This window comes from Panthera pardus, unplaced genomic scaffold, assembly GCF_024362965.1.
Source record: "Panthera pardus isolate Hobbes unplaced genomic scaffold, ASM2436296v1 HiC_scaffold_2, whole genome shotgun sequence".
Lineage (NCBI taxonomy): Eukaryota > Metazoa > Chordata > Mammalia > Carnivora > Felidae > Panthera > Panthera pardus.
This window is the reverse complement of record NW_026526765.1, coordinates 96,497,042-96,513,301: the sequence shown is the minus strand read 5'-3', so window position 1 is coordinate 96,513,301 and position 16,260 is coordinate 96,497,042. Positions and strand designations below refer to the sequence as shown.

Here is a 16,260-nt window from a genome sequence, read left to right as displayed (position 1 = left end):
TATATGGTTTAGAGTCTATAAGTTAGATCTAGTACTTGATATTGTTTAATATTTACTATCTTTTGAATGGGTCTTCAAGTTGCTGAGATTTTTCATTTAGGCCTTCAGACTGAATAGGGTTCCTGTGTTCCTTTCTACTTTGTTATATTTACATTATCACTTAATTTGTGGTGAATCCAGGTACTTCAGTGATCTTCACTTATTCTCTTTATTTTAGAATAGTTACTAATAATGTTGATTTCTTTTTTTTTTTATATATATTTATTTTTGAGAGAGAGACAGACAGACAAAGCATGAGCAGGGGAAGGACAGAGACAGAGGGAGACACAGAATTCAAAGCAGGCTCCAGGCTCTGAGTTGTCAGCACAGAGCCTGACGTGGGGCTTGAACTCATGAACCGTGACATCATGACCTGAGCTGAAGTCGAATGCTCAACAGACTGAGCTACCCTAGGCACCCCTCTTTATTTCTTGAATAGCTTTTTACCCCAAGTAATTAATGTTGAGAATGTGGAGAAGAAAAGTGGCCTATTACTTTTTATGCAGCTTATTTCGTAATAGTTTTCCTGAGTGTGATGTAAAAACCCTTTCCGGAAGCTTAAGGATATTTCTCTGTAACTATAATGTGTGAAGTTGATTTTCTTAATTTTTAACCAGAATGATATACCACATAGTAGAGTTTTAAAACTCTGAAATACCCGCTTTTGTGTGCACCTGAAAGAATGTATGTTCTGCTAAGTTGGAAAGAATGTTGTGTAAATATCTATGTGGTCATATTGGTTGATAGTGGTGTTCAGGTCTTCTGTAACCATACTGATTTTTTTTGTCTACTTGTTTTGTCAGTTCCTGAGAGAGATAGGTTGAAATTTCTGACTTGATGGGTTTTTCTGGTTCTTTTAATTCTATCAGTTTTTGCTTCATGTAGGTTGATACTGTCTTGTTAGGGAAACAGATTTGTGATGTTTTCTTTGTGTTTTGACTTCTTTATCATTACTAACGTTCCTCTTTATCCCTGGTAATAATACTTCTTCTGTAATCTATTTTATATGATAATATTATAACCACACCCCAGCTTTCTTTTGATTCGGTGTTTGCCTGTTACATATTTTTTGGTTCTTTTGTTTTTAACCTTTTAGTGTGTTTACATTTAAAGTAGCTCTTTTTGGTAGATAACATATAGTTGGTTCTTGGTTTTGCAATCAAGTTGACAGTATCTTTTAGTTTGTTTATGTTATTTACATATATTGATCTGGTTGGATTAAAATCTGTTTTTTTATGAGCTGTTTTCTATTCCAACTATTCTTTGTTTCTTTTTCATTCTTGCCTTCTTCTGGATTAATTATTTTGAGTGTGTTGATGAACTTGTTTGAAGTATTATTTATATCTGCTGTCATGTCTTTTTCTCTGCCATATCTGTTTGGTTATTTCCTATAGCTTCCTAAGTGGAAGCCTTTTGCCACTGCACTTTGGTTTTAATTTGAGAGATACACTTCTTTCTTAGACTTGAGACTTACTCTTTTGGTATTTAAATTATTTAAAAAGTTTATTTAAATAAACTTTAACAGTTTTCTTTAAACTATCTGTAATTTTTTCTTTTTTTTATTGTTCTTTCAATAGGTTATTCTTTTCAAGGCAAATTGGTTGTGAAGATAACCTATTGTACTGTTTGACATAATTGCACTTTGCAGTAAATCGGTATAATTGATCCTTGAACGATGCCCTAACACCCTGCACAGTTGAAAATCTGTGTATAACTCTGACTTTGCAGAACTTAACTACTAATAGCCTGTTGACTAAAAGCCTTACTGGTAACGTAAACATTCAATGAACAGTTATTTTGTATGTTATATATATTATATACTATATTCTTACAATGAAGTAAGCTAGAAAAGAGAAACTTACTAAGAAGATCACAAGGAAAATACGTTTCCTGTATTTATTGATACCATAAGTTTGCATTGTCTGTTTATAAGGTGAATCATCTATCAGTTATCTATATCAATATTATCTTATATGATACAAAATACTCTAGATATTATATGTATAACACTAGACATCAAACATGAAAATACTTGAAAAGGAAATCCATATTTATAAGTATAATGATTCATGCATTAATAATGAAGAAGCAGCAGTTTAGTTGCTTTTTGATAGCCTAGTCTATACACTAATGAAATCAAAACTTTTATGGCATATTACAGATATATTCCTAATAATGTATTAGAAATATTATTTATTTATGTATTTTTTAAGTTTATTTTGAGGGAGAGAGTGCATGCAAGTAGGGGAGGGGCTGAGAGAGAGAATTCCAAGAAGGGTCTACGCTCCCATGGGGCTTAAACTCACAAACTGTGAGATCATGACCTGAGCCGAAATCAAGAGTCATATGTTTAACTGAATGAGCTACCCAGGTGCCCCTGAAAATACTATAGTGAAAAAACAAAAACACTTACTTACCTATGATGATAGGGTGATAAGCAGTTTCCCATAACAAGAGAGACATAATGTATATATGATATAATAATTCTTTGAAAGCAAAGTTACAAAAAAACAGTAAGAAATCCAACATGTTAGTAATGTTATATTAAATATCACTCGCCTTACACCTGGGTAAGAATAGGCTTTCTGCTTCCATATAAGTCTTGCACATGATGTTTTTTATGATGACTACTCAGGTGAGGATGACACAGAATGTCTCATACAGTTCTTACTGTATAGTTACTAGATTTCTACATGAAGACACATACACAACAGGTAAGTTGATTAACTATATCGCATGATGATTGTTTATAATCACTTGTTAAATGGAAGTAGATCATCATAAAGGTCTTTGTCCTTGTCATCTTCACGTTGAGAAAACTGAGGAAGAGGAGCAAGAGGAGGGATTGGTCTTGCTGTCTCAGGTGTGGCAGAGGTGGAAGGAGAGGCAGGCACATAGTGTAACTTTATGGAAATCTATTGTCCATTCTGTCTGATTTATTTTGCTTTTCATTTTTCTAAAAATGTTTGTATTGTACCAGTCCTTCTTCCACTGTATTCTTTGGTTTTTAGTGCTTGTGTCCAAGAAGGGTCCATATCATAAAAGAAGTCAAAAGCAGCCTTGAATGATCAGAACCCTTTTGTCAGAGTTCTAATGTTAGTATGTTTTCTCATGCTGTTTGTTCTCCGTCATCTTCCTCATCATCGGGCACTGATTTGGAAACACTCATGTCCGTTAATTCCTCTGGTGTGGTGATACCTTTCACCTCTTAAATTTCTCCAAGATCCATAATCCGTATTTTGAAATCATTCCCCTCCCTCCCTGCCTTTTCTTTCTTTCTGTTTCGTTTCTTTTCCCTTTTCTTTTCTTTTCTTTTCTTTTCTTTTCTTTTCTTTTCTTTTCTTTTTTCTATCTTTTCTCTTCTCTTCTTTTCTCTTCTCTTCTCTTGTCTTCTCTTTCTGCCATTATCACAATCTCTTGTATGACTTCCTTGATTGGCTCTGTCATAAGTCCTGAGAAGTCATGTACAACATCTAGACGCAGTCTTCTTTAGCAGGAATTTATTATTTCAGGCTTGATAGCTCTCATGGCATTTTCTTTACAACAGTGGCACCTTGAGCAGTGTAAATCTTGAAGACTTCCATGATGATCTGTCTGTTGGGGTTCTCCTCCATTGCACCAACAATACTTTGATAGAGTACTATGTGTAATGAGCCTTAAAGGTCCTTATGATTCCCTGATATATATAGAGGCTGAATTAGAGACATTGTATTTGGGGGCATAGTAGACCACTTCGACGCCTTTGGTGTTCAGGTCATAGGAATCCGGGTGGCCAGGGACATTGTCCAATATCAGAGGAACTTTAATAGGCAGTCCCTTACTGGCAAGGTACTTATTACTTCAGGGACAGAACGTTAATAAAACCAATTCAGAAAAAGGGTTCTCATTGTCCAGGCCTTCTTGTTGTACAGCCAAAGGACTGGTGGCTGGTGTTTATCCTGTCCCTTCAAGGATTAGAGGTTAGAAGCTTAAAAGATAAGGGCAGTCCTGATTATAAACCTGCCTGTATTTGCACAAAACAGTCGAGTTAGCCTGTCCCTTCCTGCCTTAAATACTGGTGCTCACTTCTCTTCCCTGCTAATAAATGACCTTTGTGGCATTTTTTTTTTTTTTTTTTTACTTTAATAGGGCACCTCATCTGCCTTAAACACATATTTGGGCAAATATGTTTTCTTCTCAATGATTTTCTTAATGGCATCTGGGAACTCAACTGCTGTCTCTTGGTTGGCAGAAGCTGCTTTCTCCTGTTGTCTTGACATTATTTAAGCCAAACCTTTGTGTAAAATTATCAAACCATCCTTTTCTAGTGTTAAATTCTCCAGCTTTCGATCCTTTACTTTCCTTTTGCTTTAAAGTTTTCCTTTTAGTACAGCAATCTTGGTTCCCACATAAGTGCTGCATTTTCAATACAAGATTAAAAGGTATTTAGCAAAAAATGTAAGACTTTGGCCACCAGTTACTATCACTGAAGTGATAACTTCATGAATTTCCTTTTCTTGGAATGGTCCTTATACTGGATTCATTGATCTTAAGATGGTGGGCAGTTGTAGTTGCACACCTCAGCCTATGGTACATATCAGGCATTTCAACTTTTTCCTGTAATGCTGTGACTTTCCTCTGTTCTTGGGAGCGCTTCCAGCATCACTAGAGGAAGTTTGTATGGGTCCCATCGTGTTATTCAGGGTTTACTGTATTGTACTAAACATGATAAAAAATAAGCAAGAACTGTGGGAGACCACTGTTACGGTAATTCTGAATGTATTACAGTTTGTTTTATGCAGTTATGATTTAATACTGCATCTTTATACTTGTTTATGTGTCTCTTGACTGTAAATGGTATGTAGAAAGTATTTATATATATAATTGTGATGACTCTTTAAAAATTTTTTTAATGTTTATTTATTTATGAGACAGAGCAGGGGAGGGGCAGAGAGAGAGGGACAGAGGATCTGAAGTGGGTTCTGTGCCGACAGCAACGAGCCCAGCGCAGGGCTCAAACCCATGAACTGAACCGTGAGATCATGACCTGAAGTCAGTCACTTCGGTACCCTGTGAGCCACCCAGGCATCCCGTGATAACTTTTTAGAACAGATTTATATATTTTTTGTGGTAGTAAATGATAAAATAAACAAGTATCTACATATACAGTTGTTATGATCATGACATAACTTTTTCTTTGATGTTTCTAGGCTCCTTGTTTTCAAACTGTTGCAGATCTACAAAAAAAAATTTCCAATATGTTTATTGAAAAAAAAGAATGTATAAGTGGACCTATGTAGTTCCAACCTGTGTTCAAGGATCAAATGTACCTTCAGGTGTACCTTTCTTATATACCAGCTGAAGTGCGTAAGGTGGTGTTAGTTGCAGAATTTTAAAATCCCTCACACTTTAAAATAGTTGAGGTTTGCAGTAAATACGGAAATAACTTAAGGTAGATGGGACAAAGGTTTTTAAAATATCTTTTAATCAGTTAGTTCTAGATTTTTTATTTCTTTAGCTGGTTATTTTGCACTCATCTGATATTAGCAGAAAATACAAATAGGCTGAGTAGCGTTGTTCCCTGAATGGCAAAACCAGGTAAGAAACATTTGTATATGGTGTAGTTAAGAGTTAGTTTTAGGTGTCGGGCTGCCTGGGTGGCTCAGTTGGTTGAGCATCCAACTCTTGATTTCAGCTCAGGTCATGATTACAGGGTTGTAGAATCAAGCCTTTCATCAGGCTCCACTCTGAGCATGGAGCCTACTTGAGATTCTGTCTCTCTCTCTTTCTCTCTCTCTCTCTCTCTCTCTCTCTCTCTCCCTCTCTCTCCCCCTCCCCCCCTCTCCCCCCCCCCACTCTGCCCCTATACCTCACTTGTGCTCTGTCTCAAAAATAAACATCTAAAAAAATTTTTTTTAAGTTTATTTATTTTGAGAGAGAGTGAGAGAGAGAGAGAGAGAGCACACACAAGTATGAGCCAGGGGAGGGGCGGAGAAAGAGAGCCAAGCAGGCTCCATGTTGTCAGCACAGAGCCCAGTGCAGGGCTCGATCTCACAAACCATGATATCGTGACCTGAGCCAAAGTTGGACTCTTAACTGATTGAGCCACCCAGGCGCCCCTCAGAATAAATAAACATTAAAAAAAATAGTTTAAATGGTTGACTACTGACTGATTTTCGTTACTTATGCTTTCTAAATTGAATGGCAATTCAGATGTGAGATTTCATTTGTTAGGAAAATTTTTGTTTAATCAAGTGAAAATTTTGTTTAATTTCAATCCTTATTTTCTGATTTGCTGCAAAATAGTATTTTGTTCTTTGTATCCTCCTTGACTCTTCTTAAAAGAGAGTGTTTTAGAGAACTGAAATTATCACAAATGAAAATATGTAATCTCACCTTATATAGAAAACACTACAGTGAGCATTTGAAGTTAATTTAATTTAGACATTCACATCCTGTTGATTGATAATTGGCTTTCTTGGGCAAAATGGAATTGAAATAATAGCCTACAGATAGATTTATCACATGGTTAAAAACATTAACTTCACAAATAGACAGGTCTCAGCATTTCTGTTACCAGCTCTGTATTTGGATCACTTAACTTCTCTAAATCTGTTTATTCATCAGTAAAAGGGAGTCAATTTTTTTCCTTTTTTTCAACGTTTTTTTTATTTTTTTTTATTTTTGGGACAGAGAGAGACAGAGCATGAACGGGGGAGGGGCAGAGAGAGAGGGAGACACAGAATCGGAAACAGGCTCCAGGCTCCGAGCCATCAGCCCAGAGCCTGACGCGGGGCTCGAACTCACGGACCGCGAGATCGTGACCTGGCTGAAGTCGGACGCTCAACCGACTGCGCCACCCAGGCGCCCCAAAAGGGAGTCAATTTTTAAAAATCTTTTAAAATGTTTATTTTTGAGAGAGAGACAGAGCACAAGCTGGGGAGGGGCAGAGGGAGAGAGGGGGAGACAGAATCTGAAGCAGGCTCCAGGCTCTGAGCTGTTTTGTACAGAGCCTGATGCAGGGCTCGAACCCACAAATTGTGAGAACGTGACATGAGCTGAAGTCAGATGCTTAACCGACTGAGCCACCCAGGTGCCCCAAAAGGGAGTCAGTATTGTTGCCTACCTCACAGCGGGTATTGTAAAAATGAAATGGCTAATTCATGTGTTTGCCATGGTCACTGACACATAATTTTCAATCAGTGTTAACTTTTATTACAAAATATAGACTCGGTTAAGTGTAAAGGATATAGACCTTGAACCTCAGGTCTAGGTTTAAAATTGTTTAAGTTTAAAATTTCATTACTGGGGGGCCTGCTGGGTGGTTCGTTGGTTAAACGTTCGACTCTTGATTTCGGTTCGAGTCATGATTTCATGGTTTGTGAGATCAAGCCCTGTGCTGGGCTTTATGCTGAGACAGTGTAGAGCCTGCTTGGTTTTCTTTCTATTCCTTTCCCTCTCCCTTTTTCTGTCCCTTCCCTGGTCTGTGTCTGTGTCTGTCTGTCTGTCTGTCTGTCTCTCTCTCTCTCTCTCTCTCACTCTGTCTCTCTCTCTCACACACACACACACACACACACACACACACACACACACACACACACGTGCACTCTCTAAAAATAAATCAGTAAAAAACAAATTTTATTACATGCAAACTTTTTATTTCCTTCTGCTTTTGGAAAGCATAGACAGGAGGAAGACAGAGTGTAGGGATCTAGGGTCTCTTTCATCCCAGTGTTAGGCTTTTTCATTTAGACTAATCTAGTGAATGATTTTTAAATGGTTTTATGTCACAGACTCCATTATGAATATAAAAATTTTGAGTCCTTTTTTTTAAATAAAAAATATATATGCAAAATTTTATGCACAATTTGGGTGGGTTTGTGCTCTTTCCTTTTAAAGCTTACCTGTGGAGCACCTGTTCAAAAAGAATTGATTTCAGCACAAAATTATAGAGTGAAAATGGGGTTGGTTTCTAGAGTGTTGCATTCCAAAGTAACAGTAATTAAGACCACGAAAGTAGCTGTACTTTGTAGGTTCTGTTTTATTCTAATGTTATGACATCAGCAGGAATCTCACGTATTACTTTGTTCTCTTAATAGTAATGAAGTTACCCACCATGTCCCAGAAATGCTCAAGATCTTATCAGAGGCCAGATATCACTTGTGTGAGCACAATATTCTATGAACAAAACAATTGTAGTGCAGTTTTGTACTAGTGTAGTAGAGGTACCAACAAGTAACATTTATTGATTACTTAGAATGTGCCTCTATATTCCCTGTTAAGCCCTTTATATTCATTTCATCCATTTAAAAGTAGATTCCACTGTTACTCCTATTTTGTAAATAGAAAATCTCGGACTTAGGTTTCAATTTTCTTGAAACTATACAACTTTGAGTCGGAGATTCTGGATTTAAGCCCAAGTCTGTCTCTAAAGCTACATGCTCTTAGTTACCATGCCAAGTTACTGAAGACAAAACATTTGGTATTTTACTTAACTTGTGCTGCCTTATCATGGTTAAATGTGAAATTTCCATTAGCTCTTTTGAAATAATGACCTACCTTGTCTTCTCTGCCTCTTCAAACCATAGTTAATATTGCTGATAACTGATATATAATATGAAATTAACTTTATATAAGATTATATAAATCTGTTTTCTGAGAATTTAATATGAAAATTTGGGGGAGAACTTTTTTGTTAAAAGGTGTGTTATAACTTGGCAGTATATTATTTGAAGACATTAAACCAAAACCAGCTGGCTTGAGATTTGGTTTTCCAATAGATTTTAATCTGGAAGAGCTCAGATGGCAAGTAGCAGAAAGCTTTTATTGTTTATTTATTTATTTATACTGATGAGGAAATAGATTACATAGGTGGGTTTATTGTGAATAAATATAATTACTTACATAAATACTTGATTGTAAACTGAGGCAGATTACAGTTTAAAACCACTTAGCTTAAATCAATTAATAGTGGTTTTCTAACTAACTGTATTTGTACTCTCATTTTCTTTGGCTTAAAGTGGCCATATACAAGCTTTGTTATTTAAACATTTTGTTTACTAATCTTTTCATGTATACAAGACCCACTGCTTTTGGTTCCGGATACCAATAGAAGTCTTTATGCACCCCGATGATGTTTTACTTCCTGGACTTTTTCTGATTTTGGCTCAGGTACAGCCGTCTACCTGGGTGTCTTGTGGCATTTACACATTTCTTCAGCCTTAGCTGGCTTTTCCTTCAAACATCTCAAATGAACTTGATATTCATGTGATGATTGTATTGCTCAAGTTTGTTAATTTACACTTTATAGCGTTTTCCACTATTTGGTATATAGGGAGTTATTTATACTTAATATACTTCTTAACATTGTGATTAGCTCACTTTTTTGCATTTTTGATAATTTTTAGGCTTTTGGCATGGAATGTATAACCCATGTTGTAAAACTGTTTTCACAGTAGAGTCAGATTCACATGCTCTTATATCATGTTGATATAAAGGCCTATATTTTCAGTGACTGCTTGTATGTTGAAAATGAGGCAACATTTTTAAAATTTGAATTGGACTAACTTTGCATTTGTAATAATTTGAATAGATTATAGAGAAACCACTCTTGGGCACTCTTGGAGGTAAGAGTTCAGATAGTTAAGTGCTGGTATATGGAGTTTATATCTCAGAGAAATTTGGCCATTTGAATGTCTTTGGTGAAGTGTCTGTTCATGTCTTCTGCCTATTTCTTCACTGGATTATTGTGTGTGTGTGTGTGTGTGTGTGTGTGTGTGTGTGTGTGTTGAGTTTGATAAGTTCTTTATAGTTTTTGGATACTAACCCTTTATCTGATATGTCATTTGCAAATGTCTTCTCCCATTCTGTCGGTTGCCTTTTAGTTTCGTTGATTGTATCCTTCCCTGTGTAGAAGCTTTTTATTTTGATGAGGTCCCAATAGTTAATTTTTGCTTTTGTTTCCCTTGCCTCCGGAGACGTGTTGAGTAAGAAGTTGGTGCAGCTGAGGTCAAAGAGGTTTTTGCCTGCTTTATCCTCAAGGATTTTGATGGCTGCCTTTCTTACATTTAAGTCTTTCATCCATTTTGAGTTTATTTTTGTGTATGGTGTAAGAAAGTGGTCCAGGTTCATTCTTCTGCATGTCGCTGTCCAGTTTTCCCAGCACCACTTGCTTAAGAGACTGTCTTTATTCCATTGGATATTCTTTCCTGCTTTGTCAAAGATTAGTTGACCCCATAGTTGTGGGTCCATTTCTAGGCTTTCTCTTCTGTTCCTTTGATCTGTGTGTCTTTGTTGTGCCATTACCATACTGTCTTGATCATTACAGTTTTGTGATACAGCTTGAAGTTCAGAATTGTGATGCCTCCCACTTTGCCTTTCTTTTTCAACATTACTTTGACTTTTCTAGTTCCTTAAAAATTTTAGAATTGTTTGTTCTAGCTCTGTGAAAAATGCTGTTATTATTTTGATATAGATTGCAAAAACAGCATTTTTAAAAGTTTATTTTGAGAGAGAGTGAGAGAGAGGGAACATGTGCACTGTCGTAGACTCTAAGTCTAAAGTTCTCTTTTGAGAAAGACAGATACCATATGGTTTCACTCTTATGTGGATCCTGAGAAACGTAACAGAAACCCATGGGGGAGGGGAAGGAAAAAAAAAAAAAGAGGTTAGAGTGGGAGAGAGCCAAAGCATAAGAGACTGTTAAAAACTGAGAACAAACTGAGGGTTGATGGGGGGTGGGAGGGAGGGCAGGGTGGGTGATGGGTACTGAGGAGGGCACCTTTTGGGATGAACACTGCGTGTTGTATGGAAACCAATTTGACAGTAAATTTCATATATTAAAAAATAAATAAAAATAAATAAATAAAGTTCTCTTTTGGCCAGCAAGAGTAGATGCAGGATTAAAGCAATAGATGGCTAATGTCTGGGAAAAGACACGAGCCCCAAATAAGGGTCCTTGCCCTGTATTTATTCAGATCAGAAAGCTTACGAATGTGATGGGCGTGTACAAAGAGACAAAGAAACTGGGAATATCAACTTGGGGACGTGAGGGAAAAGGGTTTTTTGAAGATATGTGGTGTTGGGGTTTGGGTCCATATAAAACAAAATCCTGGCGCCGGGCAGATGATTGTTAACAGCAGACAGGAGGCGCCGTGTCTGTTTAACGTAGCTATCCTAGGGGATGAGACAGATGGGGGAATAACCTCAGGGTTAATAAGGCACCTTTTCTTTTGTTAACCATGTCCACTCTGGGCTGTGTTGCTTGCAGTGTAGTGGTCCATAGTCCAGTTCAACAATTTACCTAACTTGGCCTTATCCTCCTGTGAAAGCAGCTTTTCTGCTATAGTACTTGGTGGTGCTTCCACCCTGAATTGGGGTGCTTCCACCCTGAATATCTAATCTCGCTTATTTCATATACCTATGTATTGGGCACCTTTGCGCCTGTTCCTGTTTAGGGTCTTTCCCCCTCCCTGTCTGTTTCCCCCTTTCTATTTTGGGGTGCCTTTGTACCTCCCTATTCCTTGCTCCTTGCACCTCCCTATTCTTGGGGTGCCTTTGCACCCCCCCCATTCTTGGGGTGGCAATCTGGTTTACCCAAACTCGGGTGTGAGTATTTTATGGCTTTGTATTTTTTTACGCCTTGTTAACCCATTGATGTAAGCCTGGGGCATTCCTCAGCTTATCCCCCACAGTGCACACAAGCAGGGGAGGGGCAGAGAAAGAGGGAAAGAGAATCCCAAGCAGTCTGTGTGCTATCAGTGCAGAGCTTCTGACATAGGGCTCAGTCTCACAGACTGTGAGATTATGATTTGAACTGATATCAAGAGTCAGATGCCTAAGTGACTGAGCCACCCAGGAGCTCCCAAAATAGCATTTTTATATTGTGAACTTTTTTGTTGTGGGACTTACTTGTTTTTTGTTGGTTAAGTTTTCTAAGTTTTATAGTCAGTAAGTAATACCAGCCTTGGTGTTATATATTACTGGTAGAATTACTGTGAAAGTGGAACCATTTGATTTAAATCTAATATAGAAAACATTAGTCATAAACTACTAAAATCTGCTTTTTTGTGTGCTTTGGAGAAATGACTGATTCTAGAACAGGGAAAATACAACATGAGCAGAGATTAAGTGCTTAAGCAAACAGATTCTGAAAGGCTAAAGCTGGAATAATTTTAGCAACAAAATGATAGTGTTTAATTTTAACCCAAAGATTAGAAAAATATCCATGAGTCCATACGGATATAAACAAATGGAGCTGAAAGGACAGATCTTTCTTACAGAATTTGAAATCATAAATGTGGATTCTCCCCTTTCTAAGCAGTAGCACTTAATTGTCCTCTCTTTGAATGGGGAGTAGACTTAGTGACTCACCTTTTTTTCTTTAATTTTTAAAAAAAAAATTATTAATTTTTGAGAAACAGAGAGTGAGTGGGGGAGGGGCAGAGAGAGAGACACACACAGAAATGGAAGCAGACTCCAGACTCTGAGCTGTCAGCACAGAGCCCTTTGCGGGTCTCGGACTCCTGAACTGTGAGGTCAAGACCTGAGCTGAAGTTGGATGCTTAACCGACTGAGCCACCCAGGCGCCCCCAACTTAATGACTCATCTTAAAAGCTGAGTACATGTGTGCTGGGCAGAAAAGAGGACTATATTGAGCATTTTAGACACAGTATAAATAAAAGCATTGACATAGCAAGACATGTTCTTCAGTTTATTTTATGAAGACAGAGATATGCTTGGTTACATTATTTGGACTTCATCCTATAGTTGGTGGTTCAAACATTGGAAGATATAATCATCACCTAGGAAGCTTTCCTGTAAACACAGTTTTACAATATGACATGGAGGTGGATCTTGAAATAAGATACTGAGAAGCAATCTAGGTTAGAGAAAGAGGTCAGATGCCATTAAAAAAACAAAGAGAGACTTGAGAAAGTTCATTGGAAATTCATAGGTTGGTCATGACTTTGAAGTACCTTTGGAGGAATACATTACAAGAGGCCATGTTGCAGTGGATTGAGAAGTGAATAGGAATGGGGTCTGTAAAATGAACAAGTCAGGAGATGATAGATGTTGGAGAGGATGTGGAGAAATGGGAACCCTCTTGCACTGTTGGTGGGAATGAAAACTGGTGCAGCCACTCTGGAAGACAGTGTGGAGGTTCCTCAAAAAATTAAAAATAGATCTACCCTATGACCCAACGATAACACTGCTAGGAATTTACCCAAGGGATAAGGAGTGCTGAGGCACAGGGGCACTTGTACCCCAGTGTTTATAGGAGCACTTTCATCAATAGCCAAAATTATGGAAAGAGCCTAAATGCCCATCAACTGATGAATGGATAAAGAAGTTGTGGTTTATATATACAATGGAATACTACTTGTCAATGAGAAAGAATGAAATATGGGCTTTTGTAGCAACGTGGATGGAACTAGGGAGTATTATGCGAAGTGAAATAAGGTAGAGAAAGACAGATACCATATGTTTTCATTCATATGTGGATCCTGAGAAACTTAACAGAAGACCATGGGGGAGGGGAAGAGGGGAAAAAAATAAAAGTTACAGAGGGGGAAGGAGGCAAACCATAAGAGACTCTTAAATACTGAGAACATACTGAGACTCTTAAAACTGAGGGTTGATGGGGGTTGGGGGAGAGAGGAAAGTGGGTGATGGGCATTGAGGAGGGCACCTGTTGGGATGAGCACTGGGTGTTGTATGGAAACCAGTTTGACAATAAATTATATATATATAGGAATGGGATGTGTAGAGGAAATCAAGACTTATTATTGGTGAGAAGGAGGGAGATCAAGGAGGTGGAAGTTAAGCAGGGAAGACAAGGCTAAAGGAAGGCTATTTGAAGATGAAAACTATGTGTTTATACACTGGGAAGATCCTAGTGGAAGAAGTGAAGACACTTAGGAAACAAGATGAGTAACTACTGAAGTAGAATGCTCCAGAGGAATAGAGTGATGGACTAAATATTTTCATGCAAGTGTTGATTTCGACATGAGTGATACTGCCTCCTCATAGATAAGCAGTAAGAAAGGTTGGTGGCATATATAAACTTGGAACGTCATTGTATTGAGCAGGAAGTTGAGGTTTATTTCTGTGGCTTCTGGTTTTGTCTTTGATGAGGGAAACGGAGTTTTATGCTGGTACTGAGTAAGTTGAAATGTTAAGGACCTTGAAATATGTGTTTAGGCATTGGAATGGTCACTGTGATAAAAAGAGAATGAAGTAAATTTGTGACAGTTGAAAATCTTACCAAACAAATCAAATACAGTAATATGTTAAAAAGATAGCGTATCATGATCAAGTGGATAGAGCTTTTCAAGGAATTCATGGTTGGTTTGACATTAAATAATTTACCATACTATAAACTGAAATAGAAAAATTCTAAGATTATCTTAATTGATGTTAAAATACAACGTGAAAAAATTCAACACTCAATCACTCAGGATGAAAACAAGGCATCTATGAAAAATTATAACAGTTAACACCATACTTAATGCTGAAAGACTATATCCTTCTACCTAAGGTGAAGAACAGGATAAAGATGTTCATTCTCAACACTTCCATAAAACATTGTAGTGGAAATCCTGGCCAGTATAAACAGGCAAGAAAAAGAAAGAAAAGGCATCCAGATTAGGAAGGAAGAAGTAAAACTATTTGCAGATCTCTTGTTCATCTATATAGAAAATATAATAGGAGAAGTATACGTTGTAAATAGTTTGGAAGATTTGATGTTACTGTGATTTGAATTCTCTCAAAATGGATCTGTAGATGCAATGCAATTCCAGTAAAAATCCCAGCAGGTTGTTCTTATGGAATTGAACAGGTGATTCTGAAAGGTATAGAGAAATATAAAAGCCTAGAATGACAAAAACAACTTTGAAAAAGGGCAATAAGTTTGGATAGCTAACATCACTTAATTTGAAGACTTAATCGAAAACCACCATAATCATAAGTGTGATACTGACATAAAGGAAGGCAGGTAGAACAGTAGGACAGAACAGTGTCCAGAAATAAACCCACCCATATATAGATTACTGATTTTTCAAAAAGATAAAATGGTAATGTAGTGCTGAAAGGATAGTCTGTTAAATAAATGCTGTGTAAATAAGAAAAAACTTTAATCCATACCTCATACTATATTTTAAAAAATTAATTCAAAAGGGAACATAAGTTTAAATGCAAAACTGAAAGTATAAAACCTTCAGAGGAAAAAAAAAAAACTCTTGTGTTTTTGGCTTTGTCAAAGATTTCTCAGATAAAACAGTAATTTCAAGATCCATAAAAGAACTAACTCATAAATTAGAGTTCATAAAAAGGCAAAACTTCTGCTCTTTAAAAGACACCCTAAAAAGGCAAAACTTCTGCTCTTTAAAAGACATCCTACAAAGAATGAAAAGACAAGCCAGAGACGGAGAAAATCCTGCCAGACATTTATCTGATAAGTGAGTGGTATGTCCAAACTCATAAAACCTAACAATAAGAGGAAAAGACAGTTAAAACCTTGAAAAAAGATGTGAACAGTTCATGACAGAAGGTAGATGTATGGATGGCAAAAAGCAGATGAAAAAGTGCTCAACAACATTAGCTATTAGAAAATGCAAATTCAAACTAAATGAGATAGCATTATATACCTATAAGAATGACTAAAATTTAAAGGGTTGACTATACCAAGTGTTGGTGAGATGTGTGGAAGAACTGGAATACTCATACAGTGCCACTGTGACTATAAAACAGAATAACCTCTCTGGAAAACAGTTTGGCAATTTGTTAAAAAGTTAAAACGTATACCTTTTAGGTGACCTATCTGTTCTACTTTTAGATAGTTACCCAAGAGAAAAGGAAATTTACGTTCATGTGAAGATTTATACATGAATGTTAATAGCAGCTTTATTTGTCATAGTAAAAAACTAGATTTAACTTAAAAGTCCATCAGTAGTTGAATGAATAAACAAACTGTGGTCTATCTATACAGTGGAATACTACTCAGTGAAGAGTAATGAACTCGATACATGCAACAACACAAATGAATCTCAGAATAATTGGGCGGAGTAAAAGAAAGCAGACAAAAAAGTATATTCTGTATGATCCCATTTATGTAAAATTGTAAAATATGAAAACTGTAGTGACAGTAAACAGTGAGTGAAATGAAGATGGAGAGATTATCCAGGTGCACAAGGAGACTTTTGGAAAATACTCATTATTTTGTTGATGTAGATTCGTGGGTAT

At 36.8% G+C, this 16,260-nt stretch overlaps 1 protein-coding gene across 2 annotated transcripts in view; it reads left to right on the top strand.

Annotated features, from left to right (window-relative positions):
* The window catches only part of SCAMP1 (secretory carrier membrane protein 1), a 129,133-nt gene that overhangs the window by 91,349 nt on the left and 21,524 nt on the right, over positions 1-16,260 (top strand). The gene's annotated exons all lie outside the window — the stretch shown is intronic.